General features: G+C 43.3%; 1 long non-coding RNA gene across 1 annotated transcript; it reads right to left on the reverse strand.

Moving 5' to 3' along the window:
- Window positions 1-551: 551 nt before the first annotated feature.
- On the reverse strand, window positions 552-16,652 carry LOC144685306 (uncharacterized). Its single transcript, XR_013577705.1, has 4 exons — window positions 16,416-16,652; window positions 16,068-16,337; window positions 3,708-3,817; window positions 552-782 (listed from the first exon to the last, which is right to left on the reverse strand). It is a non-coding gene; the product is annotated as an uncharacterized LOC144685306 (long non-coding RNA).
- Between the last annotated feature and the right edge of the window lie 210 nt (window positions 16,653-16,862).

Below are 16,862 nucleotides of genomic sequence, written 5' to 3' on the forward strand. Positions count from 1 at the left end.
ACTTGAATTTGCAAATTTACTTTTCCACATTGTTTATTCATGGTGATATTATCATGATTATTTTGTTGTTAAGCTTTTAGCCATGGTTGGTTATAAACAATCCCTTGTTTGAGAGCATGGACACAACCTACTCCTGAGGTTCTGCTGCCTCATTGTGTGCTCAGGTGTTGGGAGATGAATGAGAGACACCCATATTTACTGAACCGAGGTTCATTCCTTCTCATTTGCAGCAACTCAGCTCCATTCAGCTCCTGTACAGAGAGAGTCCAGCTGATCATGCACTGGGGACCCACAGTCATAAACCCTTATTGCAACTCTTCAAGGATTACACACAGCTGCATGACAGGGTCAACATCAGTCGCGATGGTTATAAAATCATGATGACAGTGTGGAACCTCACCAGACAGGAATGGAGATCAGGAATTCAGAACAACTTCCAAATGAATTTCCACCCATTGCAATTTCATACAATAACCTGGAAAGTTAGTGCTTGTGAAGTAAAATAAGAAATACTGAGACTGGGAACTACTGAAATGACAATTTGCAATGTAAACCAATCTAGCTATCTAAAAATATGGCCACAGGAGATATCCAAAATAAAACCAAATCTTCAGTTTACGATCTTGGATTGATCACTGGCCACAGACATGATGGGCTGAATGGTCTCCTTCTGTGCTATGTCATTCATTCGATGATCTCAAATCAGTGTCAGAGTTCAGGGTCTGTAATTGGACAGTTTCTTTATTTCCTGTCACCTTGGGTGGATTCCTATTGTTTGATATCTAACAAAAGGCAAAAAATGTATTTAAATAAATCCTTCAGGAACAAACACTGGGCTTAAGTGATGGATGTAGTGGAAATGGAATAAAGGCATTTTTACAGAATGGGCAACTGAACAGAACTTGACCCACATAAAACTGACTCATTGTTAATGGGATCACTGCAACAGGTAAAGGGCTGAATTTCCCAGACCTACGGAGGTGGCTTTGGAACTTGGTGGGGAGGAAATTAGGAAAGGTCTAGATCGGGTTGGCACCTCAATGCATTCCTGCCTCCATGAGCATTTCCAGGAGGTGGGCTAACGGGTTTGATGGCAACCTGCCAGGCAGCAGTATGGTGCCAATGAAGTGTGTCCATGAACCAGTTATCTGCATGAGGGAAGAGATTGTCCCTGGAATGGATGGGCCTCTCACCGGATCAGGGATCTGACAATGGATCAGAGTTGGCCTTGCAGCAGGAGCCCCGACCTGTGATTCAGTTGAGGGTTTCAGATTATTTTTCAGCAGTAATTCACAAAGTGGGGCTATCCCAGGATAGCAGGGGCATGCCCTCACATCCACTGAATGGGGACCGAGACTCCACTAATCCTTACCTTGCTGCAATGACTCTTTTCTCCCATTGAAAGTGCCTCCAAGGTGCCACTGCCACTCCTCTTCTTCCCCTGGCACTGCCCACATTATCAGAATGGCTGAATTCCCTATCCACAGCCCACACTGATTGGAACACTGGAACCTGGCTGCTGTCCCTAATTGGACAAGGCACCTGCAGGCAGCTGCTAAATTGGCCGCCTCCAGGAAAATTGCATCCGATGTCCCACCACCATCCAAATTCCTGACCTGGAATTCACCCCAACACTGGGAATGGCAGACTATTGCAAAATTCCACCCAAAGGCTTCAATGGAAGCAATTGGAAGGAACAAACCTGGAATTATAAACTCGCTCCAGTTACTGATAGAATGTTTTGTGGAAGGTTTTTACGGCTGTGAAAATCTGAATGTAAAGTAGATTCACGCCACTGAAGCCAAAGCTCATGGCCACAATGTGACCATATTTCTATCAGGATCTCCTTGTGGCTGACCAACCTCACCAGGAAAGTTACCTCCTTGAACCTTGAACTTATGACTCTGCCTCTGACTGAACAATGTTCTCCACCCAGAGCTGCTGATCCAGTCTCTTTCTTTACCTCCCTGATCTGTGATTTGCTGTGAAGTTTAAAGTAATCATTCATTTTCACAAAATTCTGTATCACTGTTCAACCTGTTGTCATTTTTATTTGTCACATTTTAACCAACAACTGTTCAAATAGATTAATTTATGGTAATTTGAAGTTACAAATTTCCAAGAAGAATAGTTGTGATCATAAACTATTTGAAAATGTTAACACTAGAATAATAGGTTCATATTTTTGGCTTCTAAGATTATGAGGGGCATGGACAGGGTGGATAGGGAGCAGCTGCCCCCCTTAGTTGAAGGGTCAGTCACGAGGGCCACAAGTTCAAGGTGAGGGACAGGAGGTTTAGGGGGGGATGTGCGGAAAAACATTTTTACCCAGAGGGTGGTGACTGTCTGGAATGTGCTGCTTGGGAGGGTGGTGGAGGCGGGTTGCCTCACGTCCTTTCAAAAGTACCTGGATGAGCACTTGGCACGTCATAACATTCAAGGCTATGGGCCAAGTGCTGGTAAATGGGATAAGATAGGTAGGTCAGGTGTTTCTCACGTGTCGGTGCAGACTCGATGGGCCGAAGGTCCTCTTCTGCACTGTGTGATTCTGTGATTCTGTAACGTGAGCAATTATTGTTCATTTTCTGTTTTTATTTCATTCATTTATAATCAGTTCTGAGCATCAGGGATTTCCCTTATCCTTTCCTTGCTGGAACTCATAAACAGCTGGTGTAGCTGAGGCAAGCATTACATTGATGATTCATTTCAGGGGAAGTGAGAGTTTACATGAAAGCGACATGAATAGAAGGATATGTCAGAAGAGTGGGAAGAGCTCATGTGGTGCGTGATTCCCAACATAGGCCAGCTGGGCTGAATGGCCTGCTTCTGTGCTGTACCTATCATATAATTCTATGTAAACATCTTAAACAATACAGCTTACCTCACATCTTTGACGTAAGTTCAATCTTCCCAGTGGTTACAACATTGTTGAGTCTTTTACCCAACTGGTTCCTATTCTACAAATCTCACTTCACTGAGAAGCATACAGCCTTGAAACATTCCTCCCTGGAACACAAACTCTCCGAAATAGAATCTTTCATTTTGAATTGATTGAGATTTCACTATGAGGAAATAGGTAAGCCAAACCTGCCACAGAGGAAGTGGTTTGCAAAGTGACAAATTGATCTTGAAACCCAACCCTACTGAAGCTCTCTAGTGACACCAGCCCAGAATAACAAGAATAACAGCACACACAAAAAATATACTCAAATTGTCACAAAATATAGTAGTATTTTCACTTCATCGTCATTTTTACAGCTCATGCTTTAACTATTAAAGTATTGCTTCCTAACAGTTTGCAAAATAGTAATTTCCAAAGAGGAACATTGGTGACAGTCAATGAATAATGTTAAAAGATTGACTCCGAGTTTGAGCACTGTCCATTCATTGATAAACAGGGATGGTGATCTAAGTTGTTCCCAATTTCATCCTTGAGTATTGTGGAAAGTGGGAACAAGGAACTTTCTGGCATTGAAATCAGGAAAAATGCCAAAGCTCTAAGATTTCACCCAATTTGGAGCAATTGTTCTGTTTATCTGTACCAATGAATGATCCCTTTAAAACTGGTAATGTACAACATTTAAATGGTATTTTAAAATTCAGTTTGTGACCACATAATATCTGTTCAAAGGCATCACTTTTCTCAACGTCAAGTGACAGTTCAACACTAATTCCTGACTTATTGGAAAGCTTTAAATAATTCTTACTCTGTCCATCCTCTTCAAGCAGCAAATTAGTCCAACAGCAAAGCCCAGTTTAACAAACAAGTAACCGGAAACTGTGATGATCCAAATGTCTGGAAGGGTTCTCGCTCTCACTGTGAATGACAAAGTTATTATTTAGTCTGACTCTCCACTGCAATTAAAATTTAAAAACTCCAGCCATTTATTCTAGGAAAGATGTGGAAAGTGAAAATATTCCGCTTTAAACATGAGAGCCAGAGCACCGGATCTTTGTGAAAAATTATCCTGGAGTTTCTTTTTTTAGCCACAGTTTATATATCTGCACATATTTTCACAGATTGTTGTGGGTGGAATGGTTTTGAACTAAAGTGAGCAGCTCTGTGTGAATGAAAAGGGAGATATTCATTATCTACGTTAGAATAAACCGGATGTAAAGGTTTTGTCTTGACCAGACTGGTAGAGAACAGATTCACACCTGAGATTCCCCGGGTGGCAAATTCCCAACCTTGGCTGTGCTGCCCAGGAAGACATTAACTATCAAGGTGCAAAACAGCCACAGGCCTGAAACAGGTAATTATTTCAAAAAAGCACCTATTTTGATAAGTGCTATTTTATTGGAAGTATTCATATCCAACTGTGCTACCATACCTGCTTTAGAAAGTTCCATTTTAAAAATAACACTTAACTATGGCACATTTAATTTATTATTTTATTTCAAAATCTTAGATACTACAACATTATAACACTGCATAATGTAAATCGACAATTTCCTGCACAGGCAGACTCCCAGGGCAGGATTTTCTGCCTGTCAGGCGGGCAGTCCCAACCCAATCTCCAGCGGGCGTGGAGCTGATCCCCGCCAGCGAAGCGGGCCCCGCCGCCATTTTAAGTGGGTGGGCTAATTAAGGCCCGCCCAGCGTGACATCCGCTGGGAAGCGCTATGCGCTCCCTGTGCGGGTGGGGGAATCCCTAAAAGCGAGAGTGCGCTCTTTCTCGCATGCACACGAAAGAGCGCACATCTCCCTGAGGCTAAGTGCAGCTTCAGGGAGATCGCTTCGACTTTTAAATGTTATAAAAATACTGAAAAGAAAAATTCCTAACATGTCCCCTCATGTGACAATGTCACATGTGGGACATGTTCATAATTTACAGAACAACTTATTACAATTTTTAAAACCCTGCATGAAACCTCATCCCGCCGGTGGATGAAGTTTCATGTTTTTTCTATTCCCCGCCGGGGCTCCTGTGCTGCCCGCCAACCTTAATGTTGGATGGGCAGGTCCTTTAATTGCTTAATCGATCCTGTCATTGGCCTCAAGTGGCCATTGACAGGTCGGCGAGCCCGCAGCTGATTTTGCTGTGCCCCCGCCTTCCTGAAAATTTAAATGGGGCGGGGTGACATCGGGGGTTCTGCCCGACATCATCCCGCGTCATTATACAGGTCGGTCCCCTGCTCGCCGATGGGAAAATTCTGTCCCCAGTGTAATTCTGCTCAATTAGATTATCTGCCATTGCATTGGTCATGGTCAAGATTTTAATCCATTAAACAGAACGATGAATGTGTCTGCCATGAAAGCCCTAACCGTGTCTGTCTATTTTACTCTCCATGTCAATGTATTTTTCTTCTGTAATGTCTGGTTTGCAATCCACAATTTATTCCTGTGATCAATGATCTACAATGTCACTGTTCAGGAAGTGAGTGTTTGAATTTTGAACCTCCTGCTCAGTGGAATCGGGACTAAATGTCCCAGGAAAAGGCCAGGAATGGCTTGTCTTACTGACATGGGGCAAACCCTGCATGGGCGGGCAGAAATGGAGACTTGTGGGTCCCACATGCGGAGGTCTCCGCCCCTGTCCCATTCCCATCATCAGCTACTTTGATCAACACGGGAAATGGGGCGGGTGTCAAGCCTGCACACAGCACTCCCCACTTTGTGAGCTCCGTTGCAGGGTTGGGCATTTCACACATCCCTCTATTTTCACACAGTTAGGCCGGCTTCTGATGCGGTTCATGGCTGTTGTGATATTGTGCGCATGCCAATGTAGACAATGACATGTGCCTTTAAGAAGCTGCATAGTGACATCACTGTGGCATCAACGTGTTGAATGCTGGAGGGTTAAAGGTACAGCCTCCATGTTAGATGTTGACTATTGCCTGTCATCTCTACGGCAGATGTTCGATACTGGCTATGACTCTGTATCAGTAAGGCTTTATGTTCACCTTATGAATCAGGCATATACTCAGCTAATCATTCTATGTAACTGTTAGGACCCAGGATAGATCAAGGCCTATGCAGAACTGTACATAGTTGTTGGCAGCAATAAACTTCATGTAGTTGTGTTTGACCTGAACCCTTGTCAGTTCCTGTCAGAGAGTTGATCTTCAGACAACTTTTCTTCATGGAAACATTTAACTTCATTTACCAGATAGCAGCAGCAGCTACACATGTGCATCAAACTCCATAACTAAAGAAGAGCTCTCCTGTGGAGGTTCCCTGCACTGCTAACACATTGGTTTACACAGATGATGTGATCTTACAACACAGAATTATTCTTAATGCTATAGTCCTAAATTGCCCAAAACTATAATTTCTACAGTTTCAATATCTTGCTTAGCATTGATAGCATAGAAACAGATCCCTTGAGGTCTACGTCGAGACTCTCAACATGTATGGTGGCAGCAGATCATAAGAGACCACGACATGGTTGGCAGCGGTGTTCACTTAAAGATCTTGCAGCAGTGAAGATAATTTCTGAAGATACCAGAACACAAGGCCGGAGACTACTCAAACAGCAACACCAATGGTAGTGATTCCACTTACCCAGCTCCAATCCAGACTCCTCGAGGGAAGGACAGTCTGGAAGCACCGCACTCACAGTGAAGTCACTCTTCAGCCAAATCAATGCGAGCCAGTTCAATTTTTTCAGCTCTACCTACTCTTCTCAAGGCATTCAGCTAGATCCAGTAAAAATAGAAGATGTATGGAACATGCCCACCTCACAAAACAAAGGCGAACTGCAAAGATGTCTTGGGTTTTTTAACTTTCCACCTCCGTACATCACGGGCATTGCAGCCAAAGTTGCCCTACTCAGGGACCTCCTCCAGAAGGACACGCTGTACATATGGCAAGGGGACCATTTTCAGAGACTGAAGGATGCCCTGTCTTCAAGCTCATGTGTCTTGCAATACTATGGCCCCTCCAAACACACTGTACTCAAAGTGGTTGCATCACAGAAGGGTCTTGGTGCGTGTCTACTACAGGAGGACAAGCCTGTAGCTTTTTCCTCAAAGGCTCTTCGTTCTGCACAAGCCAATGACTGGAATGTTGAATGTGAAACTCTTGCTATAACATTTGGCATCCAACACTTCCACATGTATCTGTTTGGAAAAGCGTCACGGTCCAAACAGACCACAAGCTGCTGGACATGATTTGCTGAAAACCCTTCACTAGTGCACCACTACGGCTCCAGTGTCTATTCCTGAAGATTCAGGGCTACGACCTTGATGACCAATATAAACCATTCTCTAAAATGGTAACCTCTGATACCCTGAGTCAGTTACCCAATCGAGCCAACCACAAAGGTGTGCCTCTAGACCTCCACATGGACAATATTGAATATGAGGTGGAAGACAATCTCCATGCCCACTTGGTCCATTTCGAGCAAGGTCAAGCTGAAATGATACAACAGGCCACCCAAGAAGACCAACAGCTTCAGCAGCTGCAGAAAGTTAATCTCACAGGTTGGCCTGATCACATTACGGATATCCAAGAAAGTATCTGATAATTTTGGCACCGCAGGAAATGAACTGGGCATCTCCAGAAGCATCATATTCAAATTCAAGCTAGTCCTCATACCTCAGGCAATGTGCCAAATCATGGTAAGTCACCTACACATCGGACACATGGGTGCAGAATGAACAACATGCCTTGCCAGGGAATCAGTTTGTTGGCTGGGTGTTAAAAAGGACATTGACAAATTGACAGAGACAGACCATACTTGCCAGATGCACCAACCACAGCAAAGCAGAGAACCATTGTCACCACATGTTACCACTATTCCGGCAATCGTACTGAAGACTTGTGCTCCAGAATTTGTTGCGCCCCTAGCCAAGCTGTTCTAACACTGGCATCTACCCGGCTATGTGGAAAATTGCACAGGTATGTCCTGTGCACAAGAAGCAGGACAAATCCAACCCAGCCAATTACCGCCCCATCAACCTACTCTTGACCATCAGTAAAGTAATGGAAGAGGTCCTCGACAGTGCTATCAAGCGGCACTTGCTTAGCAATAACCTGCTCACTGATGCTCAGTTTGGGGTCCGCCAGGGCCACTCAGCTCCTGACATCACTACAGCCTTGGTTCAAACATGGACAAAAGAGCTGATTTCCCGAGGTGAGGTGAGAGCGACTGCACTTGACATCAAGGCCGCATTTGACCGAGTGTGGCATCAAGGAGCCTTAGCAAAACTGAAGTCAATGGGGATCAGGGGGAAATCTCTCCACTGGTTGGAGTCATGCCTAGCACAAAGGAAGATGGTTGTGGTTGTTGGAGGTCAGTCATGTCAACTCCAAGGAATCACTGCAGGAGTTCCTCAGGGTAGTGTCCTAGGCCCAAACATCTTCTGCTGCTTCATCAATGACCTTCCTTCCACTATGAGATCAGAAGTGGGGATGTTCACTGATGATTGCACAATGTTCAGGACCATTTCTGACTCCTCAGATACTGAAGCAGTCCATGTCCAAATGCAGCAAGACCTGGACAATATCCAGGCTTGGGTTGACGAGTGACAAGTAACGTTCGCGCCACACAAGTGTCAAGCAATGACCATCTCCAACAAGAGAGAACCCAATCATTGCCCCCTGATGTTTAATGGCATTACCATCACTGAATCTCCCACTATCAACATCTTAGGGGTTACCATTAACCAGAAACTGAACTGGACTAGCCACATTAATACTGTGGTTACAAGAGCAGGTCAGAGGCCAGGAATTCTGCGGTGAGTAACTCACCTCCTGACTCCCCAAAGCCTGTCCACCATATACAAGACACAAGTCAGGAGTGTGATATAATACTCTCCACTTTCCTTCATGAGTGTAGCATTCACAACACTCAAGAAGCTTGACACCATCCAGGACAAAGCAGCCCGCTTGATTGGCACCTCATCCACAAACATTCACTCCCTCCACCACCGACGCACAGTAGCAGCAGTGTATGCCATCTACAAGATGCACTGCAGGAATTCACCAAGGCTCCTTTGACAGCACCTTCAAACCCACAACCACTACCATCTAGAAGGACAAGGGCAGCAAATAGATGGGAATACTACCAACTGGAAGTTCCCCTCCAAGTCACTCACAATCTTGAATTGGAACTATATCACCATTCCTTCACTATTGCTGGGTCAAAATCTCGGAACTGCCTTCCTAACAGCACTGTGGAGGTATCTACACCACATGGATTGCAGCAGTTCAAGAAGGTAGCTCACCACCACCTTCACAAGGGCAATTAGGGATGGGCAATAAATGCTGTCCCAGCCAGCGAAGCCCACATCCCGTGAATGAATAAAAAAGACATGAAATCCCCTCTGTCCCATGCTTGAAAATTGCCACTGATTTATTCCACCTAGATGGCAAAGATTACATTTTGATAACGGACCATTTTTACCAAATTCCCTTTCATTCATCAGATCAAGGACATGATTGTTGATACACTCACTGCAATTTTCAGCGTGTTTTGTGTGCCTGAAACCATCATTTCAGACAATGGTTCCCAATATACAGGCGTGAGAAATGGATGATATTTTTTAGAATATTTTTGGGAATGATTGTGTATTCTGTGGAAAAGGTTTTGTGTGTGTATGTGTGAGACTGTGTGTGTGTGTGTGTGTGTGTGTGTTTGTTTGTGTGTGTGTGTGTGTGGGCAGAGATTAATATGAGACAGGTTGTCTGGGGACTTTACGACATGGACAGGATAGAGATGTTGCGTTAGACCTAACATTTGCAATTTTAGATAAGTTGAGAGCTTGTTTGAATATCAAAGCGGAGTCAGAGGTGAGAAAGAAACATGTTTACATCATGCAGGAGTTCCATAGGTATACAGAAGGTGGGGATATAATACTTTGCTGACCCAAAATTAAAGACAAGATGGAAACATGAAATATCTTATCTTTGGAAGGATTTGAGTTTTAAAGAGGTGTGAACACAGTGTAACCTGAGATGAACTGAGGAAAAAAGGTATTTTAGAGTTACTGTGGAATGCTTAGGATAGCTGTTGAACTGCAGCTGGAGATGGAGCTGTCTGAGCTGTTAATAGCATTTGGAGTTGAGTTGGAAGCCGTTAGTTTTGGGCTGGGAGGAGTGTCATTTGAACCAGCCATCCAGTCAAGCCAGAAAAGTCTTGGACTGCAACAGGCAGTTTATTCTGAAGTTTGGATTCCACAGTAGAGTGGGAGAGAATTGCGAGGTCACATGGTATGCCTCTATTGAGGCTACGTCAGTTTGCCTTGAGTAATATTACTGGATTTTTTATCGTTAAACATCTAGAAGGGAGGGTTGCCTGGAAGGTGTTTATTTGTGTCTGACCAAGTGGAGAGTCTTTTTGGGGGAATATTTTGTAAGACTAACCGTAATTGTGCAACTGTAATCTTGTGTGTTTCAGTTTTCTTCTATTCTTGTTAATAAAACTTTTAATTTTAATCTTTAAAATCCCAACAGTGCTACTGGACTTCGTACTGCTGAGATCAGAATGTCTTCTCCTCATTTTCAGAATACAGAAGAAAGGTTATGTCCCATATGCCAAGTTTCCCTCTGGGATTTTGTTTGTGCAGCAACTAACTGGCTGTCATCATATCAAATTTGGGGGCTCGTCTGGGATCATTAAAATTCCTTGATTGGGTTGGAGTTTGTAATTCCAAGGATACAAGTACAAGAAGAGTGCTGAACTCAGGGGTTTTGTGTTGAGGGGTTTTAAAGTGTTGGACTGCAAAATGGCTTTGCCAATTGCTACAACTTTCTGGGAATGGAAAATGTTACTGTGGAGTATTTGAAATCTCTGACTAAAACTCAGTTGAAAGAATTAGCAGATAAAGCGCAGGTAGAGATGAAAGTGGAATTTCATAAGGTTGATATTTTAAAGTTGGAGGAAGTGATACCTGAAACTAGTGTGACACAGCTAGAGGTATTAAGACTTCAGTTGCAAATGAATAAGCTTCAACTTGAACTTCAGAGAGAAGTTAGCATTTGAGGAACGAGAGAGGGAAAGGAATAGAGAGCTTCAGAGAGGGAAAGAAGCCAGACAGTATAAATTACCCAAAGTGAAACTTAGAATAAAGGAAGAAAGGATTGATAGTGATTCAGATGGTGACTTTGATTACTTTAAGGAATTTGATTGAACAAGAAATCTCTGGTTAGTGCCTAAATTGACAGAGGGTGGAGTTGAAAGATATTTCACCTCATTTGAAAAGATAGCTATGAAATTGAATCGGCCAAGAGGTGCTTGGGTTATGATGTTACAAAGTGTTTTGTCAGGTATTGCAATGAATGTGCATGCAAGCCTATCAGAGGAACAGTCTGCAGATTACCAGATAGTGAAGAACGCAACAGTAAATGCTTGTGAGCTTGCCCCTGAAGCTTATCAGTGGAAGTTTAGAACTTTAAGGAAAATAACTCAACAGGCTTATGTCGAGTTTGCAAGAGAAAAATAAATTATCTAGGACCAATGTTTTGGGGCATTACAATTGGATAAGACTTTTGAAAATGTAAGAGAGGTTATGATTATGGAAGAATTTAGAAATGGCATTCTGGTAAACATTAAGACATATTTTGATGAAAAACAAAGCAAAAGGATCAGGGAAGCTGTTGTTTTAGCTAATACGGATGATATTTTGCACAAACGTTTGAGTGTTGTAAAAGGGTCATGTGGAAATCAGGAAGGATGTTGGAAATATAGAAAACCTAGTGATGGTTTAACTGTTAGTGTTAAGGATCAAGCTGAAGGGTGCCAATCTATTAAAGATGGAAAGGTGGAAAGTAGAGTTGAAGGAAGGTAACTGATATGTTACCATTATAATAAGGCTGGACATAAAAGATCAAGTTGTTGGAGGTTAAATGGGAGAACTATTGTGGTGGTAGGAACTCAGAAATGTTCTAGAAGTAAGAGTACTGTGGCCTCTGAGATCCAGAGGCAAGAAAAACAATTGATTCTTGTATACGTGGAGCAGGAAGAGTCAGTGGTAGCTAGAGAAGTGGGAATGTGTTCACAAATTACCCAAAGGAGATCTGAAGGGCAGGTTGCAGAAATGTTTAAAGATTATATACGCGAAGGGAAAATACAGGGAAGAACAGGAAAGGATGTCAAAATTTTCAGGGATACTGGGACGAGCCATGATAACTAACCTAATAATATAGGTTAGTGCAATTTGTTATCCAGAAGAGTTATAGCAGGAAAAATATGAATTAAGGGAATCCATGGCGAAGTTAAACTTATTTTATTGTGTAAGGTAAATTTAAAAAGTGATTTGAAATCAGGAGGGGTGATTGTTGGGGTAGTAGAGAAATTGCCCATTGCAGTGGATATTGACTATGCCTACTGTAGTAGAGCAGCCTGTTGAGACACAATCAACCAAGATTTTGGGACAGTAAACGTTTATCACCAAAGGTTGAATTGGTGTGTGGATATTGGCAAGCACCCTTATCGGAAAGGGCATAAGAGACATCAGCTTTTGTGACACTGGATAGTCTATAGCAAAGCAAAGTAATGCCATTTGGTATGAATATTGCAACAGCAACATTTCAGGGACTAACAAAGTGGCTGAGGGGCGGAGCAATTGTGCTGTGTATATTGATGACTTAATAGTATTCAGTCAAATGTGGGAGGAAGATTTACAACATTTAAAGGAACTGTTTGATCGACTGCAGGAAGCCAATTTGGTTGTAAATTTGGCTAAAAGAGAATTGGCGAAACCGCAAGTCACATATTTCGGCCAGACTGTTGTACGTGGTCAAGTGGCCCCATCAGATGCAACAGTAAAAGCTATTGTAGAATTCTCAGTGCCTACAGCAAAACAGGAATTTTTGAGATTTCCAGGCATCAGTGGATTTTATTGGAAATTAGTGTCAAGCCTCAGCGGTGCAGTTACTCCACTGACTGGGTTCTTAAAAAAGAACAGAAAATTCCAGTGGACATTGGAGTGTCCGAATGCATTTGACAGCTTGGAAGTTGTACAAGTACATCTGTTCTATCAGCGCCCGATTTAACCAGTGATGTGGGTGTTGTTGCTGTGTTGCTACAAGAAGGTGAACGGGAAATGAGAAGCCGGTAGGACATTTCCCATGAAAGTTGAATGTACACCAGAAGAAATATGCAACTATAGAGAAAGAGACTTGAAGGTTGGTCTTAGCTTTACAGTGTTTTGAAGTATATGTTGCAAAGTATTCTTCTGAGACGGTTATATATACTATGCTTTGAGGTTTCTGAAAAGGTTTCAGGCCAAAAACGCAAGACTGCTTCAGTGGAGTTTATTATTGCAATCATTCAATATACAAATTATACATGTGGCTAGAGGGGAAAATTTGATTGCAGCAAGTGCATTGTCAAGAATTTAATATTCAATTGAACTTGGATATTGGCAAATCGAGAATGGTCTGGAATGAACTCTATTTTTACAAAATATTTGTATATATTTTAATGTTTAACGCATGTACATTATAGCATAATAGTTTTGGGTGCATAGTTAAATGTAGTGAAGAATAAGAAATGGGTTGAAAAAAGAAGCCATCTTTTTGGAATTATGATGGTTCATTTTTTGTCAAGGAGAGAGGTGTGAGATATGGATTTTTAAATCAATATTTTCGGGGAATATTGTGTTATTCTGTGGAAAAGACTCTGTGTGACTGTGTGTGTATGTGTTGTATTTAATTGAGGTGGGCAGGGACTAATATGAGACAGGTTGTCAAGGGGGCGTAAAACATGAACAGGATAGAGATGTTACATTAGACCTAATAATCGCATTTTAGATAAGTTCAGAGTTTGTTTGAATATCAAAGGGGACACAGACGTGAGAAAGGATCTTGTTTGCATCTCCCAGGAGTTCCATAGGTAAATAGAAGGAGGGGATATTATATTTTATTGACCAGAAAGCAAAGATAAGATGGAAACATGAAAGATCTTATATTTGGTAGAATTTGAGTTTCAAAGAGGTGTGAACACAATGGAACCTGAGATGAAAGAGGAAACATGTATTTTAGAGTTACTTCAGGGAGCTTATGATAGCTGTTGAGCTGCAGTTCGAGTTGTAGCTGTTTGAAATGTTGGTAGCAGCTGAAGCTAGTTGGGAGCTGTCAGCTCTGGGCTGGGAGGAGGTGGTGTTTGAACCAGCCATCCAGTCAAGCCAGAAAAGCCTTTGGCTGCAACAAGCAGTTTTATTCTGAAGTTTGGATTCCACAGCAAAGTGGGAGAAAGATGAGCGGGCATGTGGTATGCCTCTATTAAAGCTACAGCACTTTGCCATGGGTAATATTACTGGACTTTATTATAGCTAAACATCTATAAGGGAGTGTTGCCTGGAAGGTGTTTACTCGCCCGAGAAGCTGGGGGGCAGAGTGCCCGCCTGCATTGCTCTCCCAGCTGGCATGTCAAGCAGGAAAAGGGGGATGTTGTGGCATTGTATGCATGCCAATGCGGACAATGACATGTACCTTTAATAAGCTGCATGGTGACATCGCTATGACATCACCGTGTGTAAGACTGCAGAATTAAAGGTACAGCCTCCATGTTAGATTCTCACTGTTGCCTGTAAGCTCTACTTCATATGCTCGTTACTGTCTGTGACCATAGCCTGAATCTTCTGATCAGCATGCTGGGGTGGGCCCCGCTCGCCGACGCATAAAATGATGCGCGGTGCCGTCGGGCATGCGTTCCGACATCACCGCGCGTCATTCTGATCTTCAGTTCAGCAGGCGAGCACCGGAGACGGACCCGTATGGTGTTAGGAAGCATGGAGGTGGGCAAGTGGGCATGGGGTGTTGTAGGGGTATAGGGGAGCATGGGGGTTATGAAGGAGATATGGGGGGCATGAGTGGCATGGGGTGGAGGTATTAGATGGCATGGGGGTCATCAATGGCATGGGGGTGAGGAAGGAAGGAGGTGAGGATTCTGGGGTCTTATACTCATTTACCAAACTGGGCCATGTCAAGGGAACAGAGGCAGGCCTTCTAAATTGGCATTCGTCTACCTCCGCTCCCACTTCCAACCTGCTTTGGGAGGCGGTGGCCCCTAACACCACACAATGAAAATAGCATGTGGGGGGGCGGGGGGGCTTGGTGGGCACTGCCCAGCAGGTGGAGGGATCACAATGTTGAGAAATGGCCCAATGAGCGATCACCATCTGAAAGTTGAAAATCCAGGCCTGTGAGTTTACTTATACTCACAGTTGTATGACCACTTCAGAGGATTTTTAAAAATAGTTTCTTAAATGTTTATCATGACATTTTCTTGAGCATTTCAAAGACTTTCCAATATTATTAAAGAGCTCAAGAGTTCAGCGCATAGTGGATACTGGGTGGGTGGGCATGTGGAGGTAAAGGGTGGATGAGGAGAATGGGGGTGAATGGATGAGGGAGGTGGGTGAGTGTGCATGATGTGGTGAAAGGATGAGGGTGCGAGTAATTTGGCATGTGGGGATGAAGGTGTGAGGTGGGTGGCTGAGTGTGCGTGAGGTGAGGATCAGCATTGGGCATATGGATTGGTATATGGAGGGGTATAGTGAGGATGAGGGGAATGGTGGCAATATGGGGCATGGGGAATGAGGGATGGTTGCAGAGGTAGAGGGAGTGAAGATTTGGAGGGCTCAAGCTCATTTACAGAGCTGGGCCAATGTCCCAGTGAACAGAGGCTGCTTGGCTGCTTCGGCAATCACCTGCTTCGGGAGGTCATGGTCCCGACTCCAACCTGCCCCTGACTCTGACAGGGGAATGTACAGTGGGAGGACACGGCCACCCAGGAGGCAGGATCGCGATGTCAGGAAATGGCACAAGTCCCAATTCTCACCTCAAGGGGGAAATCGGAGATATACCTTCACTTTCTATGTTCTGGCAGAACCCTCATGGACTCAACCTTGTTATTATCGGAATAAATACAGACAAGGGATGAAGGAAAGTCCTCAGGTCAACCAGCTGATCCTTCAATGCAACACCTATGAGTCTAATCTTAACAATGTGGGGTGCAAAAACGCATGAAAAGTGAAAAGTTATGACAGACCGGTAAGTGACAAGAACTTGCGATGGAGGTTACAAAGAACAAATCTGAAAGACTTACTGTTAACCTTCAATATGGAGTTAAAAACTTGGGAAGGGGGTTACAAAGTTTATAATCTGAGACATTTACTGTTAACTTTCAGATAATATGGAATTAAAACTTTGGCTGTGTTTTGATGAAACAAAACACACGTCCAGTTCCTTCTGTCTCGGTCGGCATTCTGAATAATCAGCTGTAACAAACCCTGTTCCTGTTTCTCTCCCTTCAATGTTTTCTCTACAGCAGTTTTGCCATCACTATTGATCCAAACAAGTCTCATTGATTCAGTGACATCAGAGACAGAGCAGGTCAGGGTAACGGTGTCTCCCTCAGTCACTGCATCAGATGGTTCAGCTGTCACTGTGTAAACAAGAAAATAACTTACATTTTAAACACTGACTTGATCATTGAAAACAGCAGCAACATTCTGTCTCCTACCTTTAACTGTGATTAGTTTAATGGTGACCCATGTTTTTCTATCCAGAGATTATGTGTAAACTCCATCATCTTCAAACAGCACGGGGACAATCCTCACACTGAAATTCACACCATTAAAATTTGTCTCTGTGGGGACCAGTCGATTCCCAAAGTCAGTCCTGTTTACATTGATGGGCTGATGTTTCGATGCAGATGCTATTTCTTTCTCCTGATTTGAAGGATGATGTGACCTCCAGCTCCATGTGTAAACTCCATCATCTTCAAACTGCACGGGGACAATCCTCACATTGAAATCCATACCGTTAAAATTTGTCTCTGTGGGGAACAGTCGATTCCCAAACTCTGCCCACGGTGTCCCTAGAGAGGCACAGCCTCCTGCGGCACTGAACCTCAGACATGTTGAGGTAGCTGGATCGCTGCCTGGCACCTGCATAGTGGCGTCTCCTG

Source organism: Cetorhinus maximus, chromosome 10, assembly GCF_964194155.1.
Source record: "Cetorhinus maximus chromosome 10, sCetMax3.hap1.1, whole genome shotgun sequence".
NCBI lineage: Eukaryota > Metazoa > Chordata > Chondrichthyes > Lamniformes > Cetorhinidae > Cetorhinus > Cetorhinus maximus.